Below are 18,902 nucleotides of genomic sequence, written 5' to 3' on the forward strand. Positions count from 1 at the left end.
GTGAACCTACTTAACTGTCCACTTTCTGAAACAATACGCAAACACAGTTTTCCTCTGAAATTCGCACTTCTCCGAATTTTGCTGTGCAGATCTCCAGCCAAGTAGCGCTTACAATTCAAGGCACTGGTTTTGTACTATAAAGCCTGAGGACCCCAATATCTCAAGGACCACCTATCCCCACATCAATTGACCAGGGTCTTGTTTACAAAGATTCACATGTATTAGGAGAAAGCATGGATATGGGGGCAGACCTTCTTCGTCCCCAAAATCAACAGATTGATGTGGAAAGGGGTTGAACGTCACTTAAGGTTGGAAAAATGAGAAACAAACAGATTTGTCCATCCCTGGATAAAGGTAAAGGGACCCCGACCATTAGGTCCAGTCGTGACTGACTCTGGGGCTCATCTCGCTTTATTGGCCGAGGGAGCCGGCGTACAGCTTCCAGGTCATGTGGCCAGCATGACAAGCCCGCTTCTGGTGAACCAGAGCAGCACACGGAAACTTGTCCTGTTGTAGCGGTCCCTATTTATCTACTTGCACTTTGACGTGCTTTCGAACTGCTAGGTTGGCAGGAGCTGGGACCGAGCAACGGGAGCTCACCCCGTCACAGGGATTCGAACTGCTGACCTTCTGATCGGCAAGCCCTAGGCTCTGTGGTTTAACCCACAGTGCCACCCGTGTCCCTGGATAGATAGCCCCAGAATTCCCTGCTCCACGAGAATTGATATGCCAGATTTTGTCTGCAGTATAGCTAGATCCTTAGAGAGACCTAAAAGTCATTCAGGTTTGTCATGGACACAATCCCTTAGATGCTTAGCCCAGTAGACTGACTTGGTGGTCCCCTAGATAGGGCTGGCTTTGGGTTGAACAGAAGCCAAACCTGTCCTTTTGACAGGGAGAGGGCAGGGGGGGGGGCATAGGTCCTATTACATTGTCACCCACCATGCAAGAGCTCCTAAAATAACCAGAAGGTCTGAGGAGAAGCCTGACCGTGGCTACCCCGATCTCTGCACAAAATGAAGAGTTCTCGTTATTTCTCGGGTAATGTTACATAATTGCATTCTGATGAATTACTCGTTCCACTAATCCTCTTAGAGGTTTCTCATAGATGGGCGGGGGTGGGGTGGGGTGGGGGTTTGAAGGGCTTGTGGATGATCCCTGCTCTTCCAATTCAGCTTCCTCACCTTGTCTCCAGCGCTCAAATGGAGGCTGGTGCTTTAAAGCTTCTCTCTCTGCAAATCAGCCTTTAAACTGGACGGAAATAAAAGCAGCTTTGTAATGCCCCCCCCCGCTCCTCTTTCAACAATTCCGCCTCCTTATGTAAACCCCTAAGCTGTCATCAGCCACCATAAAAGCCCAGAACGCAAGACAAATTGGATCAAATGTCCATTTTGCTGCTACAGCCCATTGATAACATAACCATTCTTTTTATTCCTATCAAGCTTGAATTGACAGCGGATGAAAACGGATAAGGTGGCATTGGCTCCCGCTCCCTGCAAAGACTGGGGTTTAACTACTTTGTCTCCAAGAGTGTGCTGTGTGTCTTATAAAATACTGATGTACTCAATATACGTTTGAAGGTGGTTGCGCAGGAGTAACCTCCAGTAACTTGCATATAGTGGAAAGCAAAGTGGGGGAAGCTAATCACATTAGGTTCTGGAGAAGGAGCATTCAGATTCTTGTATCCCTACATCAAAAGAGCTGTCAAGAGAGGGAATGACTTCATGGACCATTACTGCTCAAGCCAGAACAGGTGACTTCAAGGCGAACACAACTCATCACTCCAGAGCACACTCTATACACATGTAGCCAGCGTGGTGCCCTCCAGATGTGTTGGACTACAACTCCCATCACCTCTGACCATTGTTCATTGTCCTGCCTCTCCCTATCAGACTCACAACTCCAACTATCACCATGAATGGAAGGTTTAAAGGTCTTATTCAATAAGTCAGTACAGTCTCCCAACATGGTCTACAACTACGTAAGGCCGGGGGGGGGGGACCATTGTACAACCATAAATCTTTGGGCTGGCAGGGTGTGTTACTCGACACTACTTTGCATGCAATTCTTGAAAGGGATCACAATCCTCTGACATCCCCCCCCCCAATTGGAAAATATCAGATCCTCTTTGGAGGACTTTATCCAGGTGTCATGTTTTTGGAACTTGTGGAGGGTGGGGTGGGGTTGTGTGCAAAGGATAGCACTCTCCTCCATATAACAGCAGGATAGCACCTATTTTAATGGGGAATGAAATGGTTTACAGGCTTGGTAAAATAAAAAGAGGGGTTGCGTGGAGTCAGAAAGACATCAGATAGGCAAAACATTTCACAGCAGGGAAGCCACCACTGAGAAGGCCCTCTAGAACAGGCATGTCAAACCTGCGGCCCTCCAGATGTTTTGGACTACAATTCCCATCTTCCCCAACAACTGGTCCTGCTAGCTAGGGATCATGGGAGTTGTAGGCCAAAACATCTGGAGGGCCGCAGGTTTGACATGCCTGCTCTAGAACATAAGAATACATGGGTAGGTGTAGGTGTCACAAAGCTATATAGTCTTAAGATTCTCTGTATAGAGTTACTAATACAGTATAGGCCTACTTTAAGGGCCAACTGGATGCCTCCAATATCCATTCGTTTCCCATGTTGTCAAAGGTAAAGATTGAAGCCCACAGGTTCTTAAAACAAGGAACATGGTATCGTTCTCTTCACCTGAAGCCTTCAGATTTTATAATCCTGCAGTGGAGCCTGAATGGAAAGAAAGATTTGCTTGGGTTTTGTCTCCTGGACACAAAGCTCAACAAAGAGGAAGGAACAGTGCAAGGCAGTTTACTCCTTAATGTGATGGAGAAAGAAACCAGCAATGTCTATAAATCCTCTACCTTGGCCCTAAACACAACTATGGGACTGTTCTAGCAAAGACTGATGTCCAGCATCATCCCCAAGATGAATGAGCTTGATGAAGGACCTGCTTCTGTCAAAAAGCTCAGGAGGCCTTTGGAGAAACTGTCGAGTCGTTTGTCAGCATATATGAATATGATGAATATTGCGTAACATTTTAGAGAGACAGTTTGTTGCTTGGAGTTCTAGACAAAGGGCTTTCTGAAAGGAAAAAAGTGGCACCTGCAACAAAATGTTGCAGCATGCAGCACTGCTTTTCAGGTTTCCAGTCATTCAGTTTAATCTCTCCCTGTTATTTAGGTTTTCTCCTCGTCCTCCTCGTCCTCCTCCATCAGTTAGAAATCCAAGCCTACTGAGCATGCTCAGTTATCGTTGAGCTGTTTCTCCGCCCCTGTTTTTCCCTCTCTCTTTTTTGTGTGGGGTGGGGTGGGGTTCATGCTGACCTTTCCTCTCATGGGAGCCCAGGGCTCACAAAGCTACAATATATACAATTTAAAAGCCCTTTAAAATACTTCCATAAAAATAAAAATAAAACCAGCAGCTGAGGGCTGAAATTACAAATATGTCTTTAATCTGGTCTAAATGCCAACAATGTGGGGGACAGAGCATCACCCCAAGAAGGGAGTTTCACAAATGGGGCATCCCCACTAAGAATACCTTGCCCTGAATCGCCACTCCATAGGCCTTTCTCATGGACAGCAATACTAACAGCAGATCTCAAAGCGAGGGCTGGCAGCTGCGAGGAGGCGGCGATTCTGTAAGTAATTGGTTTCTCAGTTAAGTCATCCATCAACTTCACATACGATTCAGTTAATAGAGGACTTTAACTTGGAGGCCCTTACCATGTTGTGAAGAATTAAGTCCTGTGTTAATTGCATTGTTTTGTTGGCACCCGTCCGTCTCGGGGAGACAATGGAAGAGCGCATCTTTAGGGGTAAAATCAAACTGTTGGGAGAGTTAAGAGTGTCTGCTGTGGCTGTAGAGGGGTTGAGTGGGGGTTAGGATCCTGGTCTCTCATGTCTTAGTCCACTAGACGACACTAGCTTTTGGGGCAACTGTTTTGTTCAAAACCTATTCAGGATCCTGCTTGTGGGATCCATTCCCCAAGGAGGCTCATATCTTTAGGTGCCAGGCAAAACCAGAATGGCTGGGGCAACCCATCCAGTTGGGTGGGGTATAAATAGTAAAAAAATATTTTTAAAATTATTATTTCTCCTCTACCAGGCCTTTGGCTAATTAAACAATCTATGAGTTTTTAAACTAGGGGTTATTGTTTTTGTGGGTTACTGTGTAATGTATTTTTATGTTTTTTTTATATTGTAAACCACACTGTGATACGCCTTATACTAGGGGTAGGGAACATCTACCCCAAAGGCCAAATTAGGCCCACTGGTCCTTCCTATTTGGCCAGTGAGGTGAGGGGCAGGTAAAGGCACAGCTGGGTCAAAGGCTGTGTACACCGTCACTTGCAAGCCCCAACTATCAGCTGATCGCCTGCATGGCAAAAAGAAAAAGATGGAAAATGATGTCATTTTGATGCCAAACCCCGCCCACTGTCATATCTGGCTTCCAGGGGGTGAGGGAATTAAGGATCTGGCCCACCGGTTCTCCACCTCTATCTTACCCTGCCTTGGATGCTCAGACACACCCACAAGCGGCAGAGAGGAAAAGTTTGTGTCCACTGTGCCTGTAAGGCAAGGGCATCACCTGGATCATCCCCTCAGTGCCAGGATGGGACTAATGAAAAGACTAGGAGGGCTAGAATGCATGGAGACACCTGATCTACTCAAAGGAGAACCTGTGGACATTGTTTTCACACCTGAAGCCAAACCATGCAGAATCTATACCCTCTTACAAGGCAAGTTTGAAATGGAAGCGGAAAGATTGAAGGAATGCTGCTTAGAGACTATAAAGAACATAAGCAGTATATAAATGCTTGAAAATAAATAACTAAATAACTAAATACCGTATTTTTCTGTGTATAACACACACACACCCCGTGTATAAGACACTCCCTATTTTGGGGGACTCCAAATTAAGAAAATCCCCCCAAGCACTATCCGTGTATAAGACGAGCCCCAAAATTTTAACACAATTACTTAATAAAAAAACCCTAGTCTTATACACGGAAAAGTATGGTAACTAAATAACTAAATATATAAGCATGGCACAATTGAGGAAATCATGCTGTGTGTCAGTATAACTGCAATCATCAAGAAAATAAAAAAAATGGGTTTTAAGGAATCCATCCGTGTAAGTTTAGTGAGAATATGATGTACTTTGCCCACAAGAGAGCCTTTTCCTGAAAGTGACAGATTCCCCCCCCCCCCCATTGGATGCCTGGAATGGGTCACAGTGCATATTAATGCTTAAGGCTTAAGCCCATGCATTGCTCATTTCTCTGCCTGCTTCTGAAAACAGGGTTCATCAAATTCAAATGGCTAGCCATGAGCCACCACTTCAAGAAACCTTGTGAGAAACAGATCAGGATGGCTCTTTGCAGTGCTTCAGAGACGGCCAGGAAGCATTTTGCTGACCACAGACAACAGATAACCAAGCAACTAGGAAGCTCTAATAACAAAATGACCGTAGATTGTTGTGAGGAAAGAAATCCTATGCCTTCCCCACCAGGAACACGGAGACATCTTGTGTGACTGACAGCAAGATTGTCACTTCATCCAGCTCAGTTATTTGTAAGCCTTTTAAGATTTAGAGGAGTGGGCGATTATCTGAACTATTATATGTTTCAAAGGGAATGTTTTACTGAATTTAAAGAAAGAAAGAAAGAAAGAAAGAAAGAAAGAAAGAAAGAAAGAAAGAAAGAAAGAAAGAAAGAAAGATAGATGTGGGATACTGCCATTATATAATTTAGGCACTAGGTGGCAGTGGACTTAGTGGCATCACTAAGAAATGTCCTGTTCTGCTCTTGCTTAAGAGAGACAATAAAGTTCTTGTCAAGTTTCCTGACTGGTGCAGTTACTAAACCTTTCCTCCCATGCTGATTTTAATTTTTGCATGCTGCACTATTTGACTAAATTTGTAATGAGTAGTTTTGTTGCATTCTAGTAAAATTTTTGCATGTCTTTCAGGAATTGCAGGTGAGGAGTGCTGTCATGCTCAGGTCCTGCTTGTGGGCTTCTCATTGGGCCATTTGGTTTGCCATTAGGAGAACAGGACACTGGACTAGAGGTGTGTGTTCATAGAGGTGTGTGTTCAGTAATATTCCTGGGAGAAGGGTATAAAAATGACAGCCATGACACTGGCTCTATAAACAAAGGCACTGGTGCCCTGCAGCATCCAATACTTTTTTAAAAAATTGCTTTACATTTTGAGAGTTTGTTTTCCCCTAAGTTTCTAGCCCTCATGGTTGTAGAAGATAAATCTGAAGATGGGATGAGAAACCTTTCCCATTCAGCCTTGAGTGCTGAAGAAGTTGCCTCGCTTGTGCTTTTAAAAGCCCGGAGCACTAGCGACAGGCTGAAATGGTGAGGTGTAGCAAGCCAGAGCCCTCAGCATGTTGCAGGTACAAACTCTACTGGCAGAGTCTGGGTACGTGTGCAATATGCCAGGACCAAGCCGCTAAAAAACCTTGGCTCTCATTGTAACAATGGCAAGCGGATGTTCCTTTGTCACCAGCCCTCTGGCTGCCAAAGAACTAAAGCAGATGCTTGTAGCGAATGCACGAACTGCCAAAAGGCTATAAATAATTGCTTCCACCAGATGTGAGTGGCTGTCATAACCGGATTCCTGAGCGCAGCCATCGCACAAAGGAATCAAGACCGGCCGCTTGTTCACCGGAGGTGCATGCACCCCCCTCATTTGGAAGGCAATTAATCAGGACTTTTGCCTTTCAAAATTCATAACAGCAAAAGAATGGCCTCTCCCTCCTCCACTTCAAACCACCTCCCTTTTCCTGGCTGGATGTACAACAAAGCACAGCTAGAGCTTTTCAAAGGATAATAATAAACAAGATTGTTTTGCTCCTTGCACAGTCTATAGCCTGATAACTAAGAGCTGGCCAATGGGCATGCATTGCAAAAGGAGCACTTAGATGATGGTGGGGAGGGGCAGAGTAATTTTCAAACTCCTCCAAGGCTCTGGAAACTATGTAGATTTTCTGCAGTCACAACTGCATCACAATGTACATTCAAATGTTGGCATTTGGTACAGAATTCAGTCCCTGTCTCACTTGGGTAGAAGGTCCTTCTGAATTACATTTCAACTGGAGCTTTTCCTACAACTCTCTCAGTTTGAGGAGGACCTGTTTCTCCTTAGCTCCCTATGCAATGCCTGAATAATATACAACCACCTGCATTTGTATGAAAAGATCACTAAGACTTGGGACCGTTCAACAAAATTGTTGGGCAGAAGAGTTAGAAAGCACTTCTTCACCCAATCTATAATTTATTTAGAGAATTCGCCACCACAAAATGTGTTGATGGCTGCTTGCTTAGATGGCTTAAAAAATGGGGAAGGAGAATTATGGAGAAAGCTCCATCATCGGGGGCAGTATATATTTTAATGCCAGAGAGAACTGCAAGGGAGGGCTACCCCTTCCTTGCTCTTGTGGGTTTCCTGGAAGCATTGGTCTTTTGATGCCTTTATGTTGTGGAATTTACACTAAGTGCATTGGGAGCGAGGACTGCACTGGAGACAAGGTGCTCTTACCAATATTACATGTTCCAAGAAAGCCAGAATCAGCGAGTAAAAGGCATCCCCCGAAACAAATGTACTGTACTTGAATAATTCCCTAAGGAGGAAGAGGGCAGGGAGAAGGTCCCAAGCCATGTGCCCACCTCTATTATACAGAAAAGCTGCATTATACACCTCTGAGTCTAGACTTGATGTTGTGGACAGAGGAGGGAACAGCCTCTGGGTATGGGAAGTGTCTCCTCTAAGAGCTTGGCTTATCTCCACTGCTGCACTTAAAATCATCTCACTGAATCCATATTACACTAATGGCAGTAATAGAAGTTCTGGTCTACCAAGAAATAAGTTAGGAGAAGAAAATCCATGGAGGAAAAGTTCCCCCTTTGCTTTCTCTAAAGATAGTTCCCCCCCTCCCCAAATGTATACTCGTTTTATTGGGTAACATTAAAAGCTGTGCTAACAGTCTTCTTCCCCCACTCCACTCAAATATTTTTTTGCTCAGACAAGCCTGGCCAGATATTTAAAATATTGATGTGCTTTTAAATCTGTTTTTAGTTTATTGTCAGCTTTAATTTTTTGAATGTTCTATTGCTGTTAATTCTTTTCATTGATAATTTTATTGTTTTGTCTTTTTTTGCAAAGCACTTCAAGGTGTGTGTGTGTGCTGTTGTTTTTTACTAGCAAGCAGTGGCTAAAATATGCTAAATTATGCTTATAATGTTATGCCCAGCTGTGGGTACAGCCGAATCAGAAAGAGAACTGAAAGGGCTGAGAGTGTTCTCAACTGCGGCAGTTGTGAGGTTAATACCCATCGGTACAATTTCTGTGATAAGAACGAGAGAGTCTGGGCTGTAAGTGGCTCTCACATGTCAGCGGAACTTCCAAGCATCAGTTAGAAGTTCTGCTTGTCTGCCCTCTTAAATTCCTGGGCACCCTTTTAATGTCACACACTCAGCCTCTCGCCCTTGCCCTCATCAGCTTCCATGGCTCTCTACGGTGGCCAACAGGAGAGAAACTGCTCATCACTGACAAATTTCTTTTGAAAGATGGATGTCAGCCATATCTGTCCAAACACTTTGAGGTCAGCTGGGGGCAGCTATGATGTTGGCTAAGCAAGTCAAACGGCCCCAGTTGAGGGAGCAGCCACTTTTCCTACAAGCCTTCTAAAATCTTTTAGCAGAGTTGGTATCTGTCTTGGATTTGAAATGAATTTGTGTGTGTACAGTTGTTGTTTTAAACTGTGTTTTACATTTATAATCTTTTTTTGAAACATGCTTTCCTGCATGCAATTGTTTTAACTATTATTCTTATATATGTAACTGCTTTATATAGATTATTATATTGTAAATTTCTCTGGGATGTCTCATTGTGTTTCCTAAATTAAAATGACAATTCCTCTGCCAGATAGGAATTCGGAATCATGGTGAGTTGAGGCCATTTTTTTTAATTAATTGGTTAATGCTGCGAGTTAGAACCCAGGCAAATGAAGCATCTTCCTCACTACTAACCAGCTTGGGAGTCAAGATCTCTCGGGACATCAGTGCTGGTGGCCCCTTCCTTGTGGATGGTCTGGGAGGCTGCTACAAACAACAGAGCCTTCTTGGTGGCAGCCCCTGGTTTCTGGAAGTCCCACTACAGGGCTATTATGCACAATGTAGGAACTAGGCGTTCAATGTGATGCCACCTCCCCTTGGGAATTCCCTCCCAATACACATCAGAGAAGTGGAGTCACTTCTCTTTGCAGAAGACCTTCCTTTCCCAACAAGCCTTCTAAGTAGATTTTTTTTATCCCCGTCTGCAACTGTATTGAACATGAAATTGTTTTAGATGTGTTTTTGTTGTGGATGTTGTTATTGCTAAACTGTTTCTGGGTGTCTCATTCTTTCTTTCTTTCAACCTGTTTCACCGCATTATGAAGTACTTCCTATAAAACAACTCAAAACAATGTAACCATAAATACATCAATGATAAAAAATATACATTAAAACAATTTCATAGAGATATTTTCATATAAATACATAAATATTTAGATTGATGAGGAAGTGATCAATTAAACAAATAATATACCCCTTCCTTGGGGTATCCTTGGAAGAGATCGGCCAAAGATCTTCCTCAACCTTGTTCAAATCCTTCTTAATCCCACCACGATGTACAAGATGTCAGCTCTCCAGGTTAACTGAGCATGACATCTCCCTTACCTGAGGAAACAACGATCCTATACTCACTTACTCGGGAGCAGGGATTTCACAGAATTCCAACAGAAAAGGAAGCTGGAGTGGAAAATGATTGTCTGCTTACCCATCCATGTCCTTAAGAGAAATCAATCCGGCAAATACAATTGCTATTTGCTGCTGTTATTGTTTTCAATGATATGTAGCACTATGATATGTAGCACTATGTAACTGATGGTGTCCCCCACCGCCACAATTTGCACTGTGTTCCCTTTGCATTGCAATGAATGGTGTGGAAGAACGTAATGATATTTGATTATGTAACATTTCCCCATAGTGGGCGGCAAGTCAAATAATGTCATTTTTGTCAGAAGCTGAACTGCAGTGGAATAGAAACAATGTTGCTTGTGATAAATATGGGGTGGGATGGTAATCAAAGCCTTCTTACACCCCTAGGTAAGGTAAAGGGTAAATGGACCCCTGACAGTTAAGTCCAATCGCGGATGACTCTGGGGTTGCGGAGCTCATCTCGCTTTACAGGCCGAGGGAGCCGACGTTTGTCCGCAGACAGCTTCCGGGTCATGTGGCCAGCATGACTAAGCTGCTTCTGGCGAAACCAGAGCAGTGCACGGAAACGCTGTTTACCTTCCCGCCGGAGCGGTACCTATTTATCGACTTGCACTTTGACGTGCTTTTGAAAAGGATCCCCAAACTCTGGGATTCACGTGGTACCAGGGTGAGGAGAGTAAGCCGATCTGAATCATCTCACTAGTTGCACAGGTTTGTCTTTTGGATGCAAGCAGTAACAGTCCCCCCACGCCCCTAGCAAGCTGCAAATTACACAGTCATTGATAGATAGAATGGTTTGCGCTCTCTCTCTCTCTCTCTCTCTCTCACACACACACACCTTAACCACAATAAAGCCAATGACAGCAAGGTTAAGGTAAAGGGACCCCTGACCATTAGGTCCAGTCGTGACCAACTCTGGGGTTGCGGCACTCATCTCGCGTTATTGGCCGAGGGGGCCGGCGTACAGCTTCCAGGTCATGTGGCCAGCATGACAAAGCCGCTTCTGGCGAACCAGAGCAGCACACGGAAACGCCATTTACCTTCCCGCTGGAATAAATTACCTATTTATCTACTTGCACTTTGATGTGCTTTGGAACTGCTAGGTTGGCAGGAGCTGGGACCGAGCAACGGGAGCTCACCCCATTGAGGGGATTCGAACTGCCGACCTTCTGATCGGCAAGCCCTAGGCTCTGTGGTTTAACCCACAGCGCCACCCGCGTCCCTGACAGCAAGGTTAGATGGCAACTTAAAATGGAAAAATAGCTTCTTTAAGGCTTATGCGTACCAAATCCAAGTCTATCTTACTCGACACCTTATATCAGTGGTTTTCAATCTTTCTGAGTCCATAGCCCCTCAGTAGGGAACATTCCAACTACACAAGAGTCAGAGGTACCTGCAACTCCCCCCATCCAAGCAAGGGGCATTATCGTAGTTCAAGGACAAATTCCGGGCAGGCAAAAACACTTGTGGAGGGTGTGCAGCAAGGCTGATGAGGGCTGTGGAGGCAGGGCCTGAGGGGAGTCCCGAGTGACACCTAACTGAAGAGGCCTGGAGAGTTGCAATGAGTCTCTGGACCCATGGTTGGTTCGCCCACCCCTGTCCTGAATACCCCTCCCACTGAGATCTGTCAAGCTTCCCCTCTAAACTCTATTCAACAGCAATGTATCTGTTTCATCAGGCATTGCTTGGATGCTGCTGCAGATCTGCTTTTGTTTTTAAACTATGTTTTGCTTTTAATTGGTGCTCTAGGCCCCGAATGGCATGGGTTTTAATTGGATTTATTTAGTATTGTACTTGATGCACTTCAGACGGAAGCTGCTGTGAATACCATTGTAGAAGAATATAAATAATTTCTTGCCTACTTACAAGGCTCGCTGCATCCTCAACCCTCCGCCCAGATTCCAGAACCTTCTATTTCAGGAGCTGGCAACCCCAGCTTGGGTGGCAAATTGCATCCCATAATAATGCCCCTAATCAGTGTTCTCTCAAACCCCTCCCCCATTTAGCTGTGAAGGTTTGATGCTGATGCACAACCACCACCCAAGGTTTCAAATCAGCACAAAGAGCTCGACCCAAGGCATGTTTACCCACTGGGACTTACTCCCAGGAAAAGTGAACATGGGTTTGCGGCCCGTGAGTGTGTCTTTGTGTGTGGAAATGTCTTATATTTGGGAAGAGGAAAAGCTCAGATCAGAGGCCTATTAGAAACAGCAGTGAAACCAGCCTGGGAAATAATCAGAGGAATGTTTGAGTTTTGTAACTCAACTGAATCCTACTTCTCAAGGCATTCTGCTGAAAATTGACTAAGTCCAGAATGGGAACAGGAGAAGGATGGCTTCCAAACACAACAATTCATCCCTGAGGGATGTTATTAAAATGTCCCAGGGCATTTTGGCAGTTTCACAGTACAAGCATTCCCTTAAAAAAAAGAAGAAAGAAAGAAAGAAAGAAAGAGATCAGTTAAAAACATGGGAGGGGTGAGGGGTGAAAATCCATTTGCAGTCAAAGTATGCAGCCTTTTACAACTCCTCCGTAAATGCTAAGGCCACATTCACAAAAATCTAAATTTGAAGCATTATGATACCAGTTTAAATAATCATGGCTTCCCCAAAAGAATTCTGAGAGTTGTAGTTTAAGAATGCTTCAGTCCCCATAGTGATTTAACCACCTTCCCAGGGGACTCTGGGAATTTTAGCTATGTGAAGGGAATAGGGATCTCCCCCAACAATTACAGCTCCCAGAATTCTTTGGGGGGCACCCATGACTGTTCAAAGTGGTATTGTAGTGCTTCAAATGTATGGTGTGAATGTGGCCTATGATAAAAAGTAAGAGGTGGCTCAATGAATCCTCTTGCTGAGTTGTAGAGCCCATTCAGGAAGGGTAGAGTTGCAGGTTCAGCATGGACACATTGGAGACACCTGGCTCTTTGCTTGGTTTAAAGATCTTTATCCAGGGCCAACATGACCACCTGGCCCTTATTAAGCCAGGCAGGCTCCAGCTATTTGCCTTCCAGGCCACCTTGAGCAAACTTTGCCTGCCTTTCCTGATCTCCTTGGAGGAAAAACTGGGATATAAAGATAGCTGTCAAGTTTTCCCTTTTCTCACAAGGAAGCCTATTCAGCATAAGGGAATTTCCCTAAAAAATGGGGAGAACTTGACAGCGATGGATATAAATGTAAAAATAAATGAATGCATTACATGGAAAGCTCCAAGCGGTAGCCAAAATGAAGAAGAGTCAGCAGCACACTCTTAAGTGTGCTCCAAATTCTCCCTTTGAATCAAAGAGTTGGTGCATTTTTCTGCCGTAGTTGCTTGTTTGCATATGTTGATTAATTTCAAATGGCAAATTTCCAATTGCTCACCGCCTAATGTCAGTAAGAGCCCTACTGGGCATAAGCAGCAGATCTTCCACAGATGTAAAAACATGTAATAGCAGCTGAGAGGAGGGAGGGGGTCTGGATTAGAACAATGATGCAGAGGGAAAGTGGTTTCAATCCTCTCTCCATGCATTTTCCCAATTAAAATATCCTCTCCCCTAGAACTGCTCTCTGACCATGACAGAAAGTAGCACAAGGAGGTCTCAGTTGTTACTTAGAATGAAGCGGAAGAGTTCGGAGCCAGTGCTCTACTGGGCTGGGAAACGAGGGTGGGGTACAAGCCAAGCCCTTCAGATTACTTGTGGCTAAAATGGCCAACATTATGTTCTTCACATGTTGTTGAGCTACAACTCCCAGCAGCCCTAGCCAGTGCTGCCAATGGTTAGGGATGATGGAAGCTGTTGTCCAACAATGTCTGGAGGACATCGTTTTTGCTACACTTCAGCCAGAGTCGATAAACATCATGCAGCCAGAGTCATTTCATGAAAGCATCTTGCAACATTAGCCGATTTCGGAGGGTGTGTGTGTGTGTGTTATTTATAGTGAACCTGATACAGTTTGATACATTAAAAAAATACATTTGCAAAAGTGTTTATATACATAAAACACCATAAAAACAGCACAAAGGGATTAAAATTACTGGCTAATCAATTAACTGCATACAACTGTCTTCCGAAAAAGTATTCAGAGATACAGGAAAATCAAAAGTGAAGGTGGCTGCACTTAATGCCCAATTTGTAGTTGAGGCCAGTTGGGTCTCTGTAACATGGGCAATGCCTAAGAGCACCCCTCCAGATTATCTCACTCATCAAGATAGCAGGTAAAGGCTCAAGCAGCCCTTAAGGTATCCTGGGCCCAAGTTGTCCATGGCTTTGTGTATTAATTCAAGAACCCTAAACCTAACCTGGTAGATACTTGGACTTCTCCAGCACCTGACTCCTCTTCACTTGTTTGTGGCCAAAGACATACAGCTTTGGTCACAATCAAGCACTTCCCACCCATCCACGTCACAGGGAAATCCCAAGCAAGTTCTTTTTTTAATCCTGCTTGTGGCCGGCAGTGGATTCCACTCCTGCCACTCAAATCAAGCTTAGCAAACCGAAGACCGTTTGGAGATCATGCCTTAATCTGGCTTGCCCTAAAACCAATGCTAGAGGAGATAGAGAAGGTCACCAGAATACAGCTCTAGTGCTGCTGCCAAGCTGTAAATGTCCTCGTTTAACTGAGTTAAGCCGTTCTCAAATGTTAACCCCTTCCTTACCTACGGATGTAATCAAGCCCATCCCTCTAGTGGATTACAATGCATCAGGGCGAGTGAGGCCCCAGACACTTCTGAAGCTTGGTTTGGTCCAAGGAGCTTTATATATATCCCCCAATCTCTATTTAGATTGTTCTTAATGGCCTGGCAGTGTATTGCTGGGTTATTTCAATCCCACCCAATGCTGACGGCTTGAAGAGGATCAGAAAACAGTCTGAGGGCAGCTACTTACACCCATCTCTAACAGAGATGCACCACCACGGCCAAACTTCAGTTCCCAGAAGTCTTTGAGGAAAATCAAAACAAAGGCTATATAGGCCTAGTGTAAGAGATATCACACCTATTAAAATGTAAAGGATTGTATGATCAGACGAGTTGGAATTAATCAGCATTAAGCCCCAAGAAGGAAGTGTTGTAGCATTAGAAGATGCTTAGGGTCTGGTGCATGTTGTTAGAAGGGCCCAGACTCAATCCAGGGCATCTCCAAGTTGGGCTGGGAGAGACCTCAGTCTGAAGCCCTGGAGAGCTGCTGCCAGTCAGTGTCATACCAAGCTAGATGGACCAACACTCTGATTCTATATATGGCCGCTTCCTGTATTTTCCTATGATGAATCTCAGTGGGTAAGTGCAGCCACAAGGAATGGTATCAGTGCATGTTCTTTACATCTGTTGATAGCAAAGTCTAGGTTGGACCCACAGAAGGGAGATTCGCTTTGGTTTACATTGCCTAATCCATGTTTCCTGAAGCAATACACAAACTGAAACATGGCTATCCTTTGAAATTCGCACATCTCTGAATGTTGCGATGCAATCCTTGAACCAAAATATGTGTACAGAAAAGGGGAGAAGTGTACATTAAAACACACACACACACACACGTATAACAACGGCATATAAAAATGCATTACACTGATTGTGTTCCTATGTCTGTGTGGAAATGCTTCCTGCACACAGAAAAGTAGCATGCTGTAAAAATGGCAAGGCTGAACTCTTTTCTGTAGCATGCTAAGCCTCTCTATGCAGGATGTTTTTTGTTCACAGGACTGCTGCCCCATTCAGCCTGAAATGGCACAATCCAGGAGAAAGCTTTACCACTTGATTTGGCTGAATGTATTACCTGGGCCTCACTGTTCTCTGACAAGTGTAGAGGCAGTGATTAGAGTGTTGGTAACAGCCAGCCTCTAGCTTACACATTCCTCACTCCTCTTACGCTCTGGCATAACTGCAAGGAGATTTGGAAGTTTCTGTTTCCATTTTAGACGAGCCACAGTTTAGTGTTACATCCAAACGTTAAACTGTTTTTGTCGAAGCAAGGCAGTTTCTTAAACTGTGTTGTGAAGTTGTCTTGTTTCAATAAACCGTAGTTAAGTTTAACCACCGTTTATTGGGTTTGGATGAGACGGTAAACTAGGTAAATTCCAAAACATAAGCCAAAGTTCCCGAATTCTTTGCTGCCATGTTGGAGATGGGGGGGCATGTGAGACAGAGGGTTACCTAGGCTCACTCTCAAAATGCTCAACTATGGATAGTACTGTGTCCAAACAGTCCATATGAAATGGGCTAACACAGTTGCATGCTGGAGCTGAAATTCTTTCTTGTTCAACTGTTGCCAGATCAAACATTTGAATGCTCTTTTTGGGTGTGTCGGGGTGTTTTTTTTTGGGGGGGGGAAAGCACACTCCCACAGTCAATATGACATCTGTAGTGGGAAATGACACAGCCCAGCAATGGATGAACCACACAGATTTTTTGCTTGTCTCCCTTTGCTCTTAAATCCTGTACCAAATCTGGACTTGTACACTCAGGAAGTTGCTAAGGGGGAAAAAGTGAGAGAAAGCCAAACCTGAAAATGAAGCAAGATTTCAGAGTAAACTGTTAATACTTCCACATCCAGTAAACGCTTTAGGTGTTATTTACTCCCTGTCCAGACTCTCACCACCTATGAGTGGAAGTGATGAAAAGCAGAAAATGTGCCAGCCTCCATTGTGAAAGGCTGGGATGAGGGAAAGGCTGCTTTGTGGGAAGAAATGAGCATTCTGCTATAGGAGGAGACAATGTTGAAGAAATATGTGTAAAATAATCCATTAAAGGACTAAAAGAAGCTGTAAAAAGGACTCGTAAGAAAAAGTTCATAAAGTGCCCTGCTGGCTGGGAGTGATAGGAATTTTAGTCCAAAACACCTGGGGGGCACCTAGTTGGGGAAGGAAGCATTAAGTCTGCTGCAATCTCCACTTTGTCCATATGAACACAGTTGATTAACCCAAAACTAAAGTGAGCCAAGGAGGGAAGAAACTCCTGGGTTGTTGGTACTGGTTTGTCTCAAGAGACAATGAAGTGCGCCTCTGGGGATGAAGTCAAACCACTGTGTTAGCAGCACCAAAGTGACCTCCCCAGAACTCAAGCCTGGTCAGTGTGTATGGAGATCCTGGGCTGCCCAGGTGACAAGACCGCCCTCTTGGCATCGCTGATGTGGTCCAAAGAAAAGCAGAGCTATATGTTTGGCACCAGCTTGGCTGCAGGAGTTGCCAGAAGGAGGCGTACGAGATGCCATCCAACCATCTTAGGGACTCCACTCTGGATTGTGTAGGGTTTAGCCCATAGCCTTTGCTTCTTTTGAAGATATAACACAAGGCAAGAAAGGGTTAGGATCAGAGTTTTCCTTCTCCTAGATGGGCTACTTTCCCAGGTTGACAAGCCCCAATACTTCCCTCTACAGAACATGCAGAAACCACCTTCTTGACCGTTGGACCCACTAATGGTCTCATCTACTCAATCTGCTGAAGTCTGTCCTGGATGACATTTCCCAAATCCCCACGATGCTCCTCAAATCTTCACTTGTTATGTATTACAATTTCATGTGCTCCAGGAGTCTCTATTTACTAAGGATCGCCCCAGTTTTCTGGTACCTGTCCCCAGTAAATTGCTGTCTCAGCCTTAGAGCAATTATTAGTACGTTCTTCTGTTCCCAGTTTTTTAGGCTTCAGCAACCTTTTCAGAGCTACATTCCAGTGGTAGGTGGTACAACTGATAAGAGTCTTATGTTTGTGCAGTCATATATTCTATGCACATTCCCAAACACACATCTCTCCACCCAAGCAAGGAAGAGGTTTTATCACAAATCAAGAAGATGCAAACATACTTGAGGAAGGGGTGGGGCATGGTCAGCAAGAGGTGTGGCCTAGGGAGTGGGCATGGTCTGAGCAGAGTCCCAGGGGCCAGTTACAGAGTCCTAGAGGGCAGCATTTGGATCCTGAGGTTCCCCTTCACTGAGTAGGTCATCACTGAGTAGGAAAATGCTATGCTAGACCAATCACAAACACTTGACTTACTAAAGCAGGGGAGAAACAAGCTGCTCCCCTGGGGTGAGTAGCCATTATCACTGGGCAAGTAAATCAAGGGTGCTTCTATACAACTAAGCAAGAAAAATACTGTGTGTGGGAAAAATAGAAGGGGAGACAAAAAGCTGTGACTGAGAGAATGAGACTGCCACTCAAGCTGCATCAACCAGCAAAGTGTTGGAGGATTTGGCTTGTGGTTCGCATTGCTGTCAAAAGGGAGTCGAGTGTGGAGAAAGGCAGCTGCCATGATGCTGGCAGGCTCCCCAACAAAACAGAAACAGAAAACTACTCAAAACTCTCTATTGTTTATTCAGGCTGAATCCCCACCCCCACCCCAGAGAAGGAAATGGCAAGTGACCCAAGCAGAGGATCTTGAAATCCCTTGGAAAAACACAGAGCAGCCTTTGAGGTTATTCCAGGGGAAACGCAATCAGCAAAGCCAAGTACATTGACGGAAGATTCCCAATGCATTTCAGGACACGGCATGGCATTCCCTTCCAAATAGCTATCATAAGAGTAACAGAGATATCAAAATGCACTGGTAGTTACTAGGGATGGGGAAGAAATTCATTTGGGTTCCGACTTTAACTCGCACCTAATCGCACAAGCTGAAACAATATACAAACCAAAGCACGGCTGCCCTTTGAAATTTGCACTTGGAATTTTGTGATGCAGTCCATCCAACAAAAGTGTGTACAGAAATGTGTTCAATAGTTGACACCGTGCAGAAAATGCATCATATTGGGGAAATGGCTTGCAAAAATGTGTATACCAGACAAAGTTGCATGCCGAAATGTGCATATTAGGAGAAATTTGCAGTAAAATGCTGGCAAATTAATCACAGGTAAAGTAAGGTAAGGTAAGGTTTGTGTATGTGAAGGAAAGGTCAATATGTCATCTTTATTTGGTTCAGATTCCAACTTAAATTAACGGAGGTGAAAAAAATGTCAAGCAAATTCTCTCCAACTGACTTTACTTCTGCATATTTATGAAGTTTCACAGGGCAATTCTATAAGTGTCTACTCAGAAGCAAGCCCCATTGAATTCCCAGGTAACTGCATACAAGATTTTAGCCCTGGTATGCAACCCTGGGGAAGGTAGGGGTGGGCTTGGGGCAATGGGCATGTGCTACCATATTCCTG

General features: G+C 44.4%; 1 protein-coding gene across 3 annotated transcripts in view; it reads right to left on the bottom strand.

Moving 5' to 3' along the window:
* Window positions 1-18,902, bottom strand: part of GNAO1 (G protein subunit alpha o1) — a 181,147-nt gene that overhangs the window by 127,641 nt on the left and 34,604 nt on the right. The window lies entirely within an intron of this gene.

This window comes from Zootoca vivipara, chromosome 6 (genome assembly GCF_963506605.1).
Source record: "Zootoca vivipara chromosome 6, rZooViv1.1, whole genome shotgun sequence".
NCBI classification, from domain to species: Eukaryota; Metazoa; Chordata; class Lepidosauria; order Squamata; family Lacertidae; genus Zootoca; species Zootoca vivipara.